The sequence below is a fragment of the Pseudorca crassidens genome, chromosome 2 (assembly GCF_039906515.1).
Source record: "Pseudorca crassidens isolate mPseCra1 chromosome 2, mPseCra1.hap1, whole genome shotgun sequence".
NCBI lineage: Eukaryota > Metazoa > Chordata > Mammalia > Artiodactyla > Delphinidae > Pseudorca > Pseudorca crassidens.
In genome coordinates this window covers 146,312,910-146,333,753 of record NC_090297.1, presented here as the reverse complement: position 1 = coordinate 146,333,753, position 20,844 = coordinate 146,312,910, and the positions used below count along the sequence as shown (strand labels likewise).

The window sequence follows — 20,844 nt, the reverse complement described above, 5'->3', positions numbered from 1 at the left end:
TACAAACTGTGCAGGAAAAAAAGTATAACATTGAATATTAAGATGAAGCCAAATTATAGAGATTTTTGAAAATCAGAATGGGAATTTAGGTTTATTAGTAGTAAATGACTATTGGACTAAGAATAGTGAGTTCAGAATCCTGAGTCCTGGTACATTTTCTTTTTTATTGAAGTATAGTTGATTTAAATATTATCTTAGTTTCAGGTATAAAGCATAGTGATTCAGTATTTTTGCAGATTATACTTCTTTATAGTATATTATGAGATAATGGCTATAATTCCCTGTGCTATACAGTATATCCTTGTTGCTTATCTATTTTATACATAGTAGTTTGTATCTGTTGATCTTGTACCCCTAGTTTATCTCTCCCCACTTCTCTCTCCCCTTTGGCAACCACAAGTTTGTTTTCTATATCTGTGGATCTGTTTTGCATATACATTCATTTGTATTATTTTTTAGGTTCCACATATAAGTGATATCATACAGTATTTGTCTTTCTCTGTCTGGCTTATTTCACTAAGCACCATATTCTCTAGGTCCATCCACATTGCTGCAAATGGCAAGATTTCATTCTTTTTTATGGCTGATATTCCAGTGTGTGTGTGTGTGTGTGTGTGTGTGTGTGTGTGTGTATACCACATCTTCTTAATCCAGTCATCTGTTGATGAGCACTTGGGTTGCTTCCATGTCTTGGCTATTTTAAAGAGTGCTGCTATGAACATTGGGGTGCATGTTATCTTTTCAAATTAGTGTTTTTGTTTTTTCCATATATATCCACACCCAGGAGTGGAAGTGCTGGATCATCATATGGTAGTTCTATTTTTAGTTTTTTGAGGAACCTCCATACTGCTTTCTGTAGTGGCTGCACCAATTTACAATCCCACCAACAGTGCTACAAGGGTTCCCTTTTTCTCCACATCCTCACCGACATTTGTTATTTGTAGACATTTGATGATGGCCATTCTGACAGGTATGAGGTGATACTTCATTGTAGTTTTGATTTGCCTTTTTCTAATAATTATCAATGTTGAGCATCTTTTCATGTGCCTGTTAGCCCTCTGTATGTCTTTGGAAAAATGTCTTTTCAAGTCTTCTGCCCATTTTTTGATGGAGTTGTTTGGTTTTTTGATACTGAGTTGTATGTGCTGTCTGTATATGTTGGATATTAACCCCTTGTTGGTCATATTTACACATGAATTTTAGAATCAGCTTCTCCATTTCTGAGAAAAATGCCTTTGGAATTTTGATACGGATTGCATAGAATCTGTTGATTGCTTTGGGAGGTATTAGCATATTAACAGTGTTAAGTCTTCCAATCCATTAATATGAGATGTCTTTCCATTTATTTAGGTCTTCTTTAAATTTCTTTCAAAAGAATGTTTTACTGCTTTTGGTATACAAGTTTTACACTTCTTTTCTTAAATTTATTCCTAAGTTTTCTATTCTTGTTGATGGTTTTGTGAATGGAATTATTTCTTAATTTTGTTTTCAGAGTGTTCATTGCTAGTGTATAAAAATACAGTTGATTTTTTTTATTGAAGTATAGTTGATTTACAGTGTTCTGTTAATTTCTGCTGTACAGCAAAGTGATTCAGTTATACATATATATACCTTCTTTTTTATATTCTTTTCCATTATGGTTTACCACAGAATATTGAATATAGTTCCCTGTAGGAACTATACAGTAGGTCCTTGTTGTTTATCCATCCTATATATAGTAGTTTGCATCTGCTAACCCCAAACCCCCAATCCATCCCCCCTCACCACCTACCCTCCTCCTTGGCAACCACAATCTATTCTCTATGTCAAACTACACTTGATTTGTGTATGTTGATCACACATTCTGCAGCCTTGCTTAGGCACACTCATTAGTTCTAATGTTTTTTGTGTGTGTTTGTATGTGTGTGTGTGTTTGTAACATGTATGTTAGGATTTACTGTATTCAAGACCGTGTCATCTGTGAATAGAAATAATTTTATTTCTTTTTTTTCCCCCAATCTGAATGCTTTAACAGAGACTCTCACCTTGACCAAATTTTAATCAGGTTCGCCTGAGCCCTCTTTTTGACTAGGACTCTGCCTTGATCATGGTCTTGTCTTTAACCAGCTCAGCCCAGGCCAGTCTTAGCAAAGAATCCTGCTAAGTCAGTTTAGGGAGAATCCCCCCACTTTGATATCTGATCAAGTTCTTCATCCCCCCACTTTTGATATATAAGTCTTTGGCCTGCCTTAAGCAGTAGTGCTGTTAAGTCAGTTTAAGAAGAATTTCCCTACCCTTGACGTCTCTTCTTAGAAATTTTCCATTCACTGACCCTCTCACTCTGCTCATTGGCTACAAATCCATAGTTGTCTTTGCTATATTTGGAGGTGAGCCTTATCTCTCTCCCCAGTTATGATAATCTTGACACCTATTGCAGTAGTCCTGAATAAAGTTTTCCTTACTATATTAACAAGTGTCAGAATAATTTTTAACAGCCTTTTATTTGTTTTTCTTACTAATTGCCCTGACTAGATCCTCTAGTACAATGTTGAATTGAAATGTTGAAAGCAAACATCCTTGTCTTATTCCTGTTCTTAGGGGAAAGCTTTCAGTCTTTGACACCTAGGCATGATATTATCTATAGGTTTTTCATATATGTGCTTTATGAAGTTGAGAAAGTTCCCTTCTCTTCGTAGTTTTGTTTACTGTTTTTATCATGAAAGGATGTTGGATTTTGTCCCATGTTTTCTCTGCATCTGTTGAGATGACCATGTGGTTTTTGTCCTTTATTCTGTTATTATGATGTATTGCACTGGCTGATTTTCATATGTTAAATAATGTTACAGTCCTAGGATAAATTCCACTCAGTCATGGTGTATAATCCTTTTTATATGTTTCAGATTTGGTTTGGTAGTATTTTAGTGAACTGAGGGTGTTTGTGATATGCATAAGAGAAATATACCTGTAGCTTCTTTCCTTGTGATGTCTGTGCCTGGCTTTGGTATTACTGGCCTCAAGGAATGAACTGGGAAGTGTTCCCTCCTTTTCTATTTTTTTTTTTTTAGGTTTTTTTTTAATGTAGACCATTTTTAAAGTCTTTATTGAATTTGTTCCAATACTGCTTCTGTTTTATGTCTTGGTTCTTTGGCCAGGAGGCATGTGGGATCTTAGTTCTCTGACCAGGGATCGAACGCGCATCCCCTGCATTGGAGGCGAAGTCTTAACCACTGGACTGCCAGGGAAGTCCCCCTCTTTTTCTGTTATGTGGAATGGTTTTTAAACATTTGGCAGTGTATTTGTTTCCTAAGCCTGCCGTAACAAACTGTGTGGCTTAAAACAACAGAAATTTATTCTGTCACAGATCTGGGGGCTAAGAAGTTTGAAATCAAGATGTTAGCAGGGTTGGTTCCTTCTGAGGGCTCTGCAGGAGAATTTGTTCCATGCTTCTCTTTTACCTCATCTTAACGTACATCTTAATAAATCTGCAAAGACCCTGATTCCAAATAACTTTACATTCATAGGTAACAAGTGTTAGGACTTATACATATCTTTTGGAGGGCACATTCAATCCACAACAGGTAGAATTTACCAGTGAAGCCATTCTGGCCTGGGCTTTCCTTTGTGGGAAGTTTTTGTTGTTGTTGTTTTATTACTAATTCAGTCTTTACTTGTTATAGATGTTCAGATTTTCCATTTCTCTTTGAGTCAGTTTCAATAGTTTATGTCTTTCTAGGAATTTTTCCGTTTCATTTAGATTATCTAACTTGTTGAATTGTAGATAATATTTCCTTATAATCTTCTGGAAGTTCAGTAATGATGACCCCTCTTTCATCCCTTCTTCAGTAATTTGAGTGCTCTTTTTTCTTGGTTACTCTAGCTAAAAGTTGGTCAGTTTCATTGATCTTTTTGAAGAATCAGTTTTCAGTTTTTTGCTCTACTCTGTTGTTTTTTGTAGTCTTTCTACTCCAGTCTTTATCATTTTTCTTTTCTTTGCTTCAGGTTTAGTTTGCTTTTCTTTTCTAGTTTCTTAAGGTAGAAAGTTAGGTTATTGATTTGAAATATTTCTTCTTTTTTTTTTAATATAGACATTGTCTGCTGCAATTTCCCTCTAAGCTAGTTTTCACTGCATCCCATGTGATTTGATATGGTATGTTTCTCTTCTTATTCATCTCAAACTTTTTTTCTAATTTCCTTCATAGTTTTATCTTTGGCCCATTGGGTATTTATGAAAATGTTGTTTAATTTGCATATTATGAACTTCCAAAACAATCTTTCAGTGGTTTCTAATTTAATTCTGTTGTCATTGGAGAACATAATTTGTATGATTTTCAGTCTTTCTGAATTTATTGAGACTTGTTTTTAACCTAATATATGGTCTGTCCTGGTCTATTCATAGAGAAATGTTCCATGTGCACTTGAAATGAATGTGTGTTCTATTGTTGGGTAGGATGTCCTGTAGATATCTTTTAGATATAGTTGGTTTATAATGTTCATGTCTTTTATTTCCTTATTGATCTATCTAGTTGTTCTACCCAGTATTGAAAATGAGGTATTGAAGGCTCCAACTATTACAGTTGAATTGTCTGTTTCTCTTTTTAATCTGTTACTTTTTGATTTATACTTTAGACTTCTGTTATTAGGTGTATATATACTTTTATTGTCATATCTTCTTGATAGATTGACTCTTTTATAATTATGAAGTGTTATTTGTCTCTGGTATCAATTTTGTCTTAATAGCTATTTTGTCTGATGTTAATATAGCCACTCCAGCTCTTTCTTGGTTTCTGTTTGCATGGTATATCTTTTTTCAGTCATTTTACTTTCCATCTATTTGTATCTTTGACTCTAACTTATGATTCTTGTAGACAGCATATATTTTGTGTTATTTTCTAGTATACCATTTTAATTGCCTTGTTGTTTCTTTCACTCTATTTTTTAAGTTATATTCTTAGTGGTTTCCCTGGGGATTACAATTCGCATCTTAATATAAAATAATCTAATTCAAATTAATGCCAACTTAATTTCAATAGTATACAGAAACTTTGCTCTGTTCCGTTCCCCTCTCCTTTATGTTATTATTGTCATACAAATTACATCTTTATACATTATAAGTTCATCAACAAATTTTATAGTTATTCCATGTCTTTTAAATTAGATAGTGAATAAGTTATGAATAAGTTATGTATTATATTCCTGTTGCTGCTGTAACAAATTACCACAAACTTAATACAACACAAATATATTATCTTACAGTTCTGGAGGTCAGAAGTCCAAAATGTATCAGCAGGGCTGTGTTCTTTCTGGAAGCACCAGAGAAGGATCCTTTTTGCTTTTTATTTTTTTCCTTTTTTCAATTTCTAGAGGCCATCTGCATTCTTGGCTCATGGCCCCTCCCTTCATTTTCAAAGCCAGCAGCATAGCATCTTCATATAGCTCACTCTCTCTTTGCCTCTTGTTCTTCTGCCTCCCTATTATAAGGGCCCTTGTGATTACATTGGGTACATTCAGATAATCCAGGATAATAACCTATCTCAAGATCCTTAACTTAATCACATCTACAGTCTCTTTTGCCATATAAGGTAAAATATAGGTTCTGGAGATTAGGATGTGGACCTTTTAGGGCCAGGGGAAGCATTATATCAGCCTACCACAAGTTACAAACTAAAATACATTTATTCTGACTTCTGTATTTACGTATGTAGTTACGTTTACTGATGCTCTTTGTTCCTTTGTGTGGCTCAAGTTACTGTCTAGTGTCCCTTCATTTCAGCCTAATGGACTCCTGTTAGTATTTCTTTTAGTCAGGTGTATTAGTAGTGAATTCTCTCCGTTTTTGTTTATCTGTAAATTTCTTGATTTCTCCATCATTTTTGAAGGGTAGTTTTACTGGATTTTCAGTTCAGCACTTTGAATATGTAATTATACTTTCTCCTGGCCTCCATGATTTCTGATAAGAAGTCAGCTATTAATCTCATTGAGGATACCTTGTACGAGATGAATTGTTTTTTTTTTTTTACTGCTTTCAAGGTTCTCTACTTCACTTTCTACAGTTTGACTCTACGTGTCTTGGTGTGAATATCTTTTAGTTTATCCTACTTGGAATTTGTTGAGCTTCTTGGATGTGTATATTAATGTTTTTCAACACATTTGGGAAGTCTTCAGTCATTATTTCTTCAAATGTTTTCTGTACCTTTCTGTCTTCTCTCCTCCTGGAACTCCCATTATGCATATGCTGGAATACTTGATGGTGTCTGACAGGTCTTTGAGGCTCTCTTCCTTCTCTTGATTATTTTATTTTTCCTTCCACTCAGACTGGATAAAAACTGGATAATCTCAGTTGACTTATCTTCAAATCTGCTAATTCAAATCTGCTGTTGACCCCTCTGTTGAATTTCTTATTTCAGTTATGCTTTTCAACTCCAAAATTTCTTTAAAATTTTATATCTCATTATGGATATTCTCTATTTGGTGAGACATTGTTCTCATACTTTAATTCTTTAGACATAGTTTTCTTTAGTTCTTTGAATATATTTAAAAGAGCTGATTTAAAATCTTATCTGTGAAGTCCAACATCTGGGATTCCTCAGGACAGTTTCTATTGACTGCTTTTTCTCCTGTGTATGAGCCATATTTTCCTCATTTCTTTGAATGGCTTGTAATTTTTTCTGAAAACTGGACATTTAAAAATAATTTAATGTTTCAACTTTGGAAGTTGCTGCTGCTGCTGCTGTTGCTGTTGTTGTTTTTTTGTTTTTTTTTTTGTTTGCTCTTGGGGCATGCTTTCAGTGCTCCAGTGTTAAGTTTACAACTGTGTCTTAGCTTTCACTCCATGCACGCACAAAGCCTCAAGGTCAGCTAGACATGAGAGTTTATGACCTTCTTAGGTCTTTCTTAGGCATATGCATAGTCTTACACATGTGCATGGATTTTAGATTCCTAGGGATGTGTTGGAATTTATTGAATCCCCCTATGAACCTCTCATTCCCAAGATTTTCCTTGTAAGTTTTTCTGTCAACCTCTTGTTAGCCCTAGTTGATACTGCTTTCTTGTGAGGCTGTGATGTTAAACAATTGCCACTGATTGTTTCCAACAAACATCCTAAGGATACAGCTGTACTGTACACCTATATCAGGCTCTAAGTAAGGTGAAATCAAAACAAAGCCTGAGAATGGAGCTTTTCAGGGACTTGAAAGACAACTCAAGTAATGATAATTCTCTGGGAATCAGACTTTGGAGAAGCTCCAAACCTTTTCTTACCCTTCCAGTGTCAGCTAGACTGCTCGTTTTCACAGCTACCATAGTTGTGAGGCTGTTGGTTTTCAAGGCTATCATGGAACTGGGGAGAGGGAATGGGAATAGGGTAAATTTAAAATGCCCCAAAGCTTGGTTTTCAGCCACTTTTCTTGAATAAATACTTTTTGGATCATTGCAAACGTTTGCTTAATTTACAGTTCTGAAAACATTGATTTTAACAATTTTTGCCAGTATTTTTATTGCTTTTATGGAGGAACAGATTGTCAGAGGTCCTTACTTCACCATTCTCCTCTTAAGTATTTTTGAGTAGAAGTATGTCACTGTCAAAGCTAATTTTATGGACATCTAGTTTACCAGTGTCTCATGTCTTTCCCCTGGCATGGAGATTGGTGACACAGAGTGCAGTAAGTGGACTCAAAATGGTCATCCAATTAAGTAAAATCTAATAACATTATCAGAAGAGAGCTACAAGGCCAAAAGTTCAAAGAATCAAAAGTAAGTAACAGACTGAGTGGACCAGAAGGATGACCTAACTGAACATGGAGACTTCTCCTTTGCCTGCTCTCTCCCCATCCTTCACATCCCCCATTTCTCACTCCCATGTACCCATGACATAGTGCATAGATCATGGTGTACAGGAAGCGTCAGAATGGGGGAAAGCTAACTAAGATGCTATTGCATTGTAGACAAAGTTTTCTTGTAGTGGTCTATTTTCAAAACACTTATCAGATGTTAGCTCATATAACCTTATAACTGGACAGACCATGAACAAGAATCTGTATTTTATAATGGAGAAGAGTGAGACTCTGGATAGGTAGGTTACCCAGAGTTTTAGAGCTAGTAACAGGTAGCATTGCTCTCAGCTCTTTTGATTTTTTGTCAAGTATTCTTTGCATTACTAGGTGATAACACTCTCTTAGAGAAGTTTTTATAGTAAGGATGAACCAATTTTGAGATGATTTCTGGAAGAAAAACCACTAAGATGTGTCTGGTTGGATATGTGAGATTTAAAAGAGAGAAGATGCCTAAGATTTCTAGCATAGAAAGTATAATTTCTGTGCATTGCAACTATCCAGAATATAAATTCTATTCTAACATGGGCAAATAAAGATCAAATTGCTAATTCAAATTGTTAATTCAGTGAAAGAATCAGGGAAGTAATTACTGAAGATTTAATTTAAGCCAAAATTACCAATTTTGCTAATTTTCCACAAGGTGTCAGCAGCACTTTAAACAATAGCAATTGTAGAGGTTACTTGGAATGCGATATCTAAATTTGTTAAATATTATGCACATTGGGAGTCTGTTATTTGTTCCCGCTATCAGATTGTTTGTACTTAAGTAATTGAAAATTTTCATATATTATTTAGTGCTACATTCACTATTTTACCATCTGCATTATTATAGCCTTCCAGCCTACTGTAGGGTTACCTAACTATAATACTAAAGTATAAGTTTAGACTTCTCAGAAGATTCAAAATATTACATATTGGAGAAACTGGGTCAGCAGGGGGCAGCACAGTCTTATAATGTTTAAAATTTGGTCATTTGAAAGGACCATTCAGAAACAGAAGGATATAAAGACAGTGTGGTACATGGTTTTTCAAGTTTTTCAAGCATTCACATCCTTTATTTCTAATGAAATATTATTCGTAACCCAAATATATAAAGTAATTTTACTAACAGAAATCTTACCTTATAATATTTATTTATAACATCAAACACCAAAAATAATGGAGCTGTTTCTTGAATAAAAAATTCAGAATAACATTTTTGAGATAGTACTATTTCTGTCTTCCTTTTATAAATAAGGAAATTGAGTATCAAGGAAATTTTAAAACATGTCCAAGGTCATACAGATGGCAAAATGTCATAGTTTACATGCAAACCAACTGTCTTACTTCAAAGCACAGATACTTACAATTATACAATTGCTGATAATATGTTTTAACCTTGCTTCAGCTCTGAAATTAAATCCATATTATTTCTTTCTTAAATATTACACAACAAAAAAATAAGTCTGATTCACAGATAAGGAGTTACAAATGGTAACTTTTTAAAAACAGCTTGCTCTGCAATCTTCAAATACTTCTCAGTAAACAGAAATGGCAGGTGAATCTTTAGTCCAAAATACAAAATTAAATCTCCAATCCAGAAATGCACTGGTGTTCTCTAATATGTTAACAATTGGTGTAACTACTAAGAAAGTTGACGGTTATTCCGTGTTTTTTAGGTAAAGAAACTAAAGCATGGAGATGCTAAGTACCTTGCCTAAAGTCACATTCCATAACTGACAGACCCTGGTAGCCTGACTCCAAGGTTTGCTTTCCTTACAAGTACACTGTATCACCTATCTTAATACTCATTTATGTGCATCTATAGCTATTATTTTAGTTTTGAAATAGTTAAAAATATATTTTAAAAATGAAATTCAATAGATTCCATTAACCACAGTTATAAAACCAGTAGCCTTTGGATAACAGAATATAACCCAAAACTTAGGAGGCATTTTGTAATAATTTTCGGCTGTTGTTTTACAATTATCGTTCTATTTCAGTTTCCAGTAGTAAAAAGAAAAAATTATATTTCTATTAAAAACACAGATTCAGATCATCTCATTCAAAACAAATTATTTAAAGGGAAGCTTTAATACATTTGGAACACACTGACCTGCATAGGGAATAACTGTGATTCTAGCACTCTGTTAGGTTAGTGTCCAATTTTAAAAAGCTCACACCTCCCCTGGGTATGTATGTGAGGGCATTTCTGGGGTGCAGAGTCTGTACTACATTAGCAATACAATATATGTTTCCATGACTCAGATACCTTAGAGAAAGAAAGCTTTTGCAGTTTTCAGAAATATGATAGATCAGTAAGAAGACAGAGAAGTCAGCTACATTAATTTTGAAACAAAAGCCCTAGGTTTTAACATGTGCTAAAGCTGTCAGGTTACAAAAATCTTACATGATTACGCCCACTCTAACATGTTTCTAGATCTCCAGTAATAATTATAATAAATTTATTTCTAAATAAATTATATTATAATCATAATAAATCAGATATTTTTAAAGTCTGTGTTTTCCTCCAGGGTAAAAAATTGCAATTTTTTGCTCAAGAGGTAAAGTATACACAAAGACAGACTACAAGTGCTTCTCAAGGAAAGACCTTTCTCAACAAAGTAAATTGTGACTTCTGCCCAAGCACTCAGTCATGTGCGTGCTTGGCCTTACATTATTTTTCTGAGCTGCAGACCTGAGATGTTGCCCCCCGGTCACTGTGCCTCTCTTCCTCTCCACTGCTTGTAGAGCAGGTCCAGTTTTTCTCACCCCCGCATTTCATGTTTTTCACAACTTATTCTTTTCCTTAAACAATCTTTATTAAGTGCTTGCTGAGCAAGAGGTACTGTACTAATTTGGGGACATAAGAGATGAATAAAACAAAGGTTCTACCCTCAACAGACTTACAGTCTAGTAGGAAAGACAGAGCAACAGTTACAGTGCAGTATAGTAAGTTTATGATGGACATGTTCACCTAGTTAGGTGAGTAAAATTTGGCTTCAACCTTACTTCCTAGAGCTACATTTTCTACCCCTCTCCCCACATGCATCAGCCGCACCAGATCAATTTATTTACCAAACGTGCTATCAACTTTTGGGCCTTAGCTCATCACACTGTCTAGAATGCCCGTCCTTCCCTGTGCCTTTTGAAATCCTTTTGGGGCCTACTTCAAAATCTCTTCTCAGGAATATAGTTTCTGATATCCCAGAGTTTATCACATCTACCTGTATTCTCGCATAAACCTCAAGACATCATAGTCTGCCTTAAAATCAATTCATCTCTCCCCTAGAACAGTGCTTTGTGCAGAGTAGACATTCAATAAACTCTTATACTGCTGACTTCCAAAACTGTTTTGTTTCTATTCAATTCTGTTTCCTTCAGTAAGATAAAACAGTATTTGGTCTATTGATTACTTTTTTGCGAGTAGCCTGAAGTCTGGTCACAAATAAATTAAATCAAGATTGTGAGATGAATAAGAGTGTTTCTAAAAGTTATTAAACAAATGAGAATATAAATATTAGATATGAAGGTGTGATAGATACTGTTGATTTTCTACCAGTCTACAGTCCCCATTACTTCTTAGTTCTTTCCTTACATAACATCCTATTTTGTTCAAGTAGCCAAACCTAGGTAATACATAATTCCCACAGAAAAAAACAATCCCCCTTGAAGATGAACTCACATTAAGAAAGAGTATAAGCAGAAAGAAATGATCCATCATGAATGACAGCAGACCCAAAAGATAGATAGGTTGGCATCTCTAGGACATGAACTAATAGAACACTGTGAAAGAGGTTATAAAATAAATATGCTTAAAATGAATAAAGAGCTAAAAGAAGTAACAGAAACCACAAGGAAAGAACAAGACAATACTAGAAAAGAGGCAGATTTAAATAATGACCATATGGAACTTCTGGAATGAAAAAATAGAGTCATTAAAAATAGAATCAATGAAAAATATGAATAACAGGGTAAGGAGAATGAAGGGTAGAATGAGAATGTTAAGTACATTTTCTTATAAAAACTCCAGAGTGAGAGACTAGAAAAAGTGAGAGGCAACATTTGAAGTACATAGATCATCAGGTTGAAAAAGTGCAGGTGCTCATAGGCAGGATTATCAAAAATGAATCCACACCTTTAAAGATTACAGTGATAGGATGAAACACCAAAGACAAAATGATAAAAGTAACTACAGAGAAAAGATAAGGAAAGGGAACAACAACTGTCTAACAGAAAGCTTCTCAACAGCCCTAAATACCAAACGGCATTGGTATAATATCTGTAAGGTGCCAAGGCAAATAAACTATGAACTTAGAATATTATAGCCACCTAAATTATTGCTAAGGAAGGGGGTAAACTCCAGATATTTTCAGTCAAAGACCAGGAGAGTTTAGCACTCATAGCTCATTGCTGGGATAATTACTAAAGCATATGCTTGTGTATGAAGAGCACTGAATTCAAAAGGAAGAAATAAGATGGAAGAAGTGATGGTGAGCTGAGAGATTATTGAGTATGTAGAATATCTAAAGAAGCAGAGATAGATCGAGCAGAAAACTACTAGCAAAGATATGAAAGATTTGAGTAACACTTTAATGTATGTATGTGGGACCTCTACTTAATAAACGTAAGCCTATGTAGAACAGTTACAGATGTCAACCATATATATGCCAGGCCACAAAGGAAGTCTCCACAAATATCAAGGAGTCAATATCATATCAACTTTGTTCCTTGACCACATTGGATTGAAATTAAAAATTCATTCAAAAATATCTGTGGCACACACACATACCACATGCTGGACATCGTTCTAGTTATTTGGTGTACATTAGTGAAAAGCAGAAATAAATTTTGACCTGCATGGAATTTAATTCATTACGGGGGAGGGGAGACTTGAGATACAGTAAAGGTAACAAATATAGTAAATATATAGTATGTGAGAAGGTTATAAGTATTATGGGTAAAAGAAACAGAGTGAACAGGATCAAGAATGCTAGTTGGAAAGGAGTTGTAATTTAAATAAGAGGTCATTGGAGACAATGTAACATGTGGGCAAAGACTTGGAAGAGAGGAAGGCTTAGTCATTTGCATATCTGGAGAAAGAACATTGCAAGCAGATGGAACAACCAGTTCTCAGAGCCCAGAGTACATGTGTTGTCTTCAGGAAAGAGCAAGGAGGCCCATTTAGCTAGAAGTCCAAGACTGAGGAGTAGAATAGCAGGAGGTAAGGTCAAAGAGGCAGTTCTCCTCCCACCCCTCAAATCTATATATCTAGATATGCAAACAAACAAAAAACTCTCTAAATGAACTCAGGGTCAGAGAAGAAAGCATAATGGAAATTAGAAATATTTAGAATCAGACAAAACGAGAACACTATTAAATTTATGGTGTACAGATAAAACAATATTATAGGGAAATGTATAGCCTTAAAGATATTTGTAGGAAGATAAGAGTGCAAATCGATGAGCTAAATATTCTTCAACTCAGGAAGTTACAAAAGGAAAACAAGGAGAAATTAATGAAAGAAAAAAAGTAAAGAGGTCTAAAAAACAAAAGCTGGGTTTTTTAAATTGCTGCTAAGTAAGCCTCTGGAGGTAGATCAGGAAAGAAAAACATTACATTAAATGAAAGGGAGGACATAATCATCAATTCAGTGGAAATTTCAGAATCATAAAGAGAATAACTCTAGAAAAACAAGTTTGGAAACTTAGATGAAATGAGCAATTTTTTTGGAAATATAAATTTCTAAAAACTGATTTAGGAATAATAGAAAACATGAAATGACTTATTACCATTAAGAAATTCAATCAGTAGTCAAAAAGATTCTCATAGAAGAAAGAGAAAGAAAAAAAGATAGTTGAGTTTCAAAGGCAAGTTTTACCCAACTTCAATGAACAAATAACTTTCCTGGAATAATATCTGTTTGATGAAATGTGTATATATATACATACACATAAACATATATGTGCATTTTTTTCTGAATTCAATTTAACATTGTTTAACTTGAGGTTTCTGCCTATGTTTCTAAGTGAGATTGGTTTATAATTTTATGTTCTTCTTGTCTAGTTAGTGTCAAAATTATACATCTCAAAAGAGAAGCTGGGTACTTTTCCTTTTCATCCTCTGAAATAGTTTATATAGCACAGTAGTTGTTTGAGAGCATGGGGAAAATTTTATAAACTTTTTAAACCAATTTTATAAACTTTAATAAACCAATCTCACAAGCATGTGTGCAAAAATGCCAATTTAAATATGTTCTTATTGAATGTAGCAAAAAATAATATGTGCATGTGTATACATGCAAAATTTCTGATAAGAGCAGGAGTTTTTATGACCATTTTGATAAGCTGGAGTTTTTATGACCATTTCTCCATGATGATATATTCAAACATTAGTAATAGAAAAGATTTTGTTTTTGTTTTACAATTTTTGCTGTATTTTATATCTTATCAGTAAGTTTTCAGTGTTAACATGAAACAACTTTCTGTATGAAAGAGAAAGTGAGAATTTTCTACTTCTTTTCCCACTCTTCATTAGCTAACCTGTATATCAGGTATACTGTGTTCCCTGAGTGTAGTAACATTCCCTTTTGCTGAACCATCTTTTCCTCTTCCTTGGTTCTTGCAAGGCCAAGGCCCTCAGACCAAACCCAGCAAAGAGACAGAGGGAAGTAGTCACAGTTGGTACAACCCCTCAGTAGCAGGGTTGATAGTCCTTAGTGAAGGCCAAGGGGAAAAAAAGCAGGGCAAACAAGTCAGTTGAATAGGCTCTGTAGTAGACATCTGTTTTTTCTGCCTAGCATCCATGTCTTCTGTGGCCATAGTGTCCAGATTTTGCTTGGGAGACCAACTTGCTCCTGTACTTTGGATGAAGTGACTTCATTCCAAAGCCCAGAATTAGATCTCACGTGTCTTAACTGGTGAGTTCTAGGGTTTTGGTGAGAGCAATCAGGATGATGTCTTCCTCTTTCCCACAACACTCAGAGCCACTGAAAACTCTGGCAACTTGGAGCGAAGAGTCTACCTGAGAATAAAGCCAAATTTGGGAAACAAGCCTAAGGAATGGAGGAGAACTGTTTCCTAGTGACATGGGTTGAAGCCTGGATCAGTGAGCACCTGAAGCTACCCTTGTATTAACTGTTATATTACAGAAGGTAGTAAATTCCCTGTGTCTTGTAAGCCAGTTAAATTTGGTAGCAGTTTGGTGGTTAAGTGCCTGAAGCTTCTCAGCACCAGGCTTCCCTGGAGGGAGGGAGACAGACTGATGTTCTGCAGGCTGAATCCTAGTGGAAGTACAGGGGCCCATAGACGGCAGGAGGGCTTGCTGCTGCCATCCAGCTCTCTGTCCGTCCTTTTGGATGCTTTCTGTTTCTGTCCCTCCTGTGTTTTTGGTTGGGAGCTGTTGATGGCCTCTGTACCCTGTTGCTTTGGGGCAGACCCTTCCTGGGAGGGCCACTTCTTCCCCCCCGCCAGTGGCCATTGTCTGTCACTTGCAACCAAAAGCATCCTGATTCCAACACCACTCTGAAATGTAAACTATCCACCCATCCACTGCTCATCCCAGTAAGTTATCCTTTAGAGTCAATGGGTGTGTTTTTACCGCTACCAAAATACAGAATGGCTGTCCTTTACACTGGATTGGGGAGGGCGTGGAAGTGGAAGGGGGGTAAGATTTGGAGCAGCTGTGCTGTTCTTGCTTTCTCCTTCCTTAAATTGCCTCTGGTTATCTCCTCCTTACCTTGTCTGATAGGCACTCAGTGCCTTGGGGCTAGGGAAGGGCCCCCGAGGAGCGAGCACCGCTATTGGAGATGCAGCTCACCAGGTTTGCAGCAGGTGGCTGCCCTCTGGTTACACTTCAGTGCCCTCATCGCTCCATTTCCAGGAAAGTATAATGGAAGCATTTTGGGTCAAATTACCTTAAAAAGCAGAAAATTTCTTCTAGCCACAGTGAAAAATAAATTCAACAGAAAATATTCAAATTCATAATAATTATCATTGTAGAGTTCATCACTTTTACCTTAAAAGTACTGAGTAGAAGTGGTTACAAGTAAGGTGGAGTCAGTTTAGTATTAATAAAAAGCCCCATACGTTTACCTAATAGGAGTTCTGTTGTATTTTCAATCTTACTTTTTTCTCTCTATATTTACAAGTTCCTACCTGATTTTAACCTATTAGCACCATTAAAGACATGTAATGTCTGCCATAAGTACTAATTCTGCTTATGGTAAACATTATATAGAGTTTATTCACTTTTCTGAAAAATTAAATATTTTTTTTTCTACTTTTACAGAATTGCTTATAATCCTTCACCCTAGGGCAGAGGACTCAGGCGGAAAGAGAAGAAGTATTAAAAAAGAAATAAAGTATTATGTTAGATGGGAGGAAGTTATACTTTTACTTTAGGGAGCCTATGGGACGATTCCTTTAAGTAGACCCAATTATGATTGGGATTTGTTTGACTTTGGGTTAATCACCTGCAGTTACTGCCACCTAGGGAAGCCTCAATTATAAATTAATGATGGAGTCTGCAGTGAGAGTAGGTAGAGATTCCTGAATACACACTGAATGGAGCAGCATGCCCTGAGGAATAGTTGGAGGAAAGATGGCATTTGAGTATATAGTATCTGTATTTAATTTGTCTTTACTGCAGTTGCTCTATTTATATAGTTATTCTGTACTGCTTTTGCTGTAATCAGTGATCCCCTTGGATTGCCACACCTATACCAACCCTGGATAGGCAGTTACACTGATGGCAATAGAAAGACCATGAGATTAGCACTTTTTCTAAGGTACAAATTCAGAATGAACTCTTCAGACAATAGTTTTTTGTTTTTTCTGTTAAATACTACTGTATTTCAGCTGGGCTTACTAAAATAGAATGTGATCACCAAGAATCTTATCACTCTTGCTTTTTTTTGTTGGGCTTAGAGACAAGGACATTTTTGCAGCAGTAAAGCAGGGAGATAAGTTAGCTGTTTTTCTCAGGAGCAAGAAAGACCTTTCCCAAGACTTTCTCGGGCCATCACTTTGTTGCGCAAAATCGGCAATATGACCTCTGTGTTGATAAGAAAATATTAGATTCACATCTTATTATCTGACAGTAGGTTAATATGAAAAATGCTATACTATGAAAAATGTGTTTCACAGTATTCTAACAGATGCTGCTAGTATAATAGCCTAATGTAGCAAATGCACCAAATGTGCTTGAGCATGTTTTTGACACTATTTTCATAAGTGATGATATATCCTAATTGAAACTTACTAAAATTATGTTTTCTCCTCCAACTGTCATGAAAACATACCAAACTATGTGTTTTGTGTACCCATGATTTAGGAATATAAGATTTATCTTCCTTTTGGTTTTCTGCTCTACGGTTTAGAGTTAGATTTGAAAATATGAGATTTTTATCCCTCTGAATATTAGTCCCGTGAGCTAATTCAGTCACCAAGTATGTATTAATTCTCCTTGATTACTTGTATAGGCCAACCTAGATTCAAACTTGAAGACTTGTATAAGACATTTTTAGATTTTTTAAATCTAAAAATCTAAATCCGTAATTTTTAAATCTAAAAACTTGTTAGAGAAAATAGTATTATAGTCTTTTTTTTTAAACTCATGGAGTGAATCCCTTTAGGAATGTTCAAAGAAAGTCCTAAACATTTTTATTATTGTTAATTTGTATATGTTGTATCCTTGTGTCATGTGATTCTTTCATTAAATCTTTTTTCTTGTGAAACCAAACACATAGTAGAAAAGTGTAAAAGGCAGAAATGTACAACCCATCTAACTACCATCCAGGTCAAGAAATAAAACATTACCAGTACCCCTCAGAAGCCCCCATGTCCTTCCTAATCACTGTTTCTTCTCTCTCCACCCCTAGAGTTAACCAAAATTTTGACTTTTAAATTAATCACCTTCTTGCTCTCTTTATAGTTTTACCACCTATTCATACATCTGAAATACTAGGGTTTAGTTTTGCCTGGTCTTTATTTGGTTTTTGTTTTGGTTTTTTGTTGTTGAAATTTACATAAATGGAACCGTACCGCTAAATATCCTTTTAGGTTCAGCATTTTGCACTCAAAATCATGTTTGTAAATGTAGTTATAATTAGTTTCATTGCTGTATAGTGTATATATACTGTATGTACAGTATAGTTGCTGAATTATATGAAGTCACCACAAATTGTTTATCCATTCCACTCTTTGAGGTCATTATAAATAATGCTACTATGGACGTACTTTCATATGTCTCTTGGTAAACATTGCACATATTCCTGATCAAGATGTATATATATGGAATTGACAGATATTATGGTATGTGTATTTTTAACATCTTAAAAGAACATATCACTTTACACTATAACCATTGGAATATGAGACTTCCCATTTCTCTGTGTCTTCACCACACTATTGTTTTAGCCCAGCTATTTGTTGTGTAGTGTTAGCTCATGGTTTTAATTTCCTTTTCCTTGATTAGTAATGAAGTTGAACATCATTTCACATATTTATTGACCATTCTTTTGTGAAAGTGCTGATTCAAGTATCTGTCAAGTGTTTTTATATTGTGTTGTCTTTTTCTTATTGATTTATAGGTATTCTTTACATATTTGGGATTTGAGCTAATTGTGAAGTATATGTGTTTCAGAGGTGTTCCACCTTTGTTGTAAATTAACTGTCTATTATGCATGGATTACTTAGTGGACTTTCTATTTAACAGTCTCTTAGACATTGTTTTATCACATTGTCTTAAATAATGTACCTTTATTATAAATTTTGATACTCAGTAGAGCAGAGCCCCCTATCTTGTAATTTATTTTATTATTTTTATTCTGGTAAGAACATCTAACATGATATCTACCCTTTAACAAATTTTAAGTGTACAATATTGTTTACTGTAGATATAATATTGTACAGCAGATCTCTGGAACTTAATCATCTTGCAGAACTGAAACTTTATACCCATTGAACAGTAACTCTCCATTTCCCCCTCCTCCAGCCCCTAGCAACCCCCATTCTACTCTCTGCTCCTATGACTGACTATTTTAGATATCACATATAAATGGAACCACACAGTATTTGTCTGTGACTGACTTATTTCACTTAGCATAATGTCCTCCAGGTTCATCCATGTTCTCACATATGGCAGATTTCCTTCTTTTTTAAGACTAAATGATATTTCATTGTATATATATACCGCATACATTTTAGAATTAGCTTGTCAAGTTCCACAAAGAAACCTGTTGAGATCTTGATTATGATTGCATTTATTCCATCAATTTGGAGACAGTATTGCAAAATTGAACCTCATAATTCATTAACATAGTATATATAGCACTTCTAAATTTCTCTCAATAATAGTCATAGTTTTCTGTATAGAGTCCTTGCATGTCATTTGTACATTTATTCCTAGATATTTTATATTTTATGTTGTAATAAATGTTATTTTGAAATAAATGTTATTTTCGGATTTGTTCCTGGTATATAGGAATATATGGATTCTTAAATTTTACCTTTGCAGGCGACTGTAATACCTCTGTGGAGTTGATTAGATTTCACATGTGCATAACTATATAGTATGCATATAAGGACAGTCCAAGTCATTATACCTTTTATTTCATTTTATTGCCTTTCATAAGGCTAGGACCTTCACTGGCTGGAATCTCCAGTGCAGTGCTGATTAGAAGTGGTAATAGTTGACATCATTGTCACATCCCCAATTTCAAAGGGGAAACATTAAAAAAAAATTAAGTATGATGTTACATGTTGCTCGATTTGGTTTGCTCAGCATTTATTTAGAGTTTTAAATCTAAGTTTATGAATGAGAAAATCCTGTAATTTTTTAATAATGTCCTTGTCGGATTTTGGTTTTAAGGTTTTGCTAGTTTCTTACAGGAAACTGGGGAGTGTTTCCTCTTTTCCTGTTATCTGAAAGAGTTTGCATAAGACTAATATTATTAATTAGAAGTCACTATTGTAGCCATCCAGCTAAAGTTTTTGAGTTTTATTTTGTTGGTTTTGGAAAGGTTTTTAATTGCAAATTCAATTTCTTCAGTAAGACTGTTCAGATATTCTATTTCTTCTTGTGTCCACTTTGCTCAGTTGTACTATTCTAGGAATATGTCCATTTCGTCAAAATTTAAAATTTGTTTGAAGAAAGCTGTTCTTACTCATTTTTTTAAAATCTTTTCATGGCCTATAGAATATGTAGTAGTGTCTTTTTTCATTCCTGATATTTTTTCATTTGTGCCTTGTCTCTTTTATTTCTGAATTGGACTAACATTTATCTATTTTTATTAATCTTTACAAATAATTTATTTTAGTTATCATTTAGTTACCCATGGATTATTTATATTTGTTTCCTTAATTTCCAAATGTATAGGAATTTTCTTCACTAGAACTTAGTTTGGATTTCTAGCTGATTCAAAAAACATTCTGAATGATTTCCATCATTGAAATTCATTTTTGAAATTCGTTTGCTTTTTTAAATTTATTTATTTGTTTGTTTGTTTGTTTTTGGCTGCATTGGGTCTTTGTTGCTGCACGCGGGCTTTCTCTAGTTGCAGCAAGTGGGGGCCACTCTTCATTGCGGTGCGCTCCTCTTGTTGTGGAGCACGGGCTCTAGGCACGTGGGCTTCAGTAGTTGTGGTTCACAGGCTTAGTTGCTCTGTGGCATGTGGGATCTTCTCAAACCAGGGATCAAACCTGTGTCCCCTGCATTGGCAGGCGGATTCTTAACCACTGTGGCACCAGGGAAGTTCCCGTTTGCTTTTTTTTTTTTTTTTTTTTTTTTTTTTTTTGCAGTACACGGGCCTCCCACCATTGTGGCCCCTCCCGTTGCGGAGCACAGGCTCCGGACGCGCAGGCTCAGTGGCCATGGCTCACGGGCCCAGCCTCTCCGCGGCATGTGAGATCTTCCCGGACCGGGGCACGAACCCGTGTCCCCTGCAACGGCAGGCAGACTCTCAACCACTGTGCCACCAGGGAAGCCCCCGTTTGCTTTTTTAATAAATATTTTTGTAAAAACTCCACTGCATGCTTGAGAAAATGTATGCTTTATA

The 20,844-nt window shown here is 35.1% G+C and overlaps 1 protein-coding gene across 1 annotated transcript in view; it reads left to right on the top strand.

Annotated features, from left to right (window-relative positions):
• The window catches only part of SYT14 (synaptotagmin 14), a 156,459-nt gene that overhangs the window by 120,951 nt on the left and 14,664 nt on the right, over nucleotides 1-20,844 (top strand).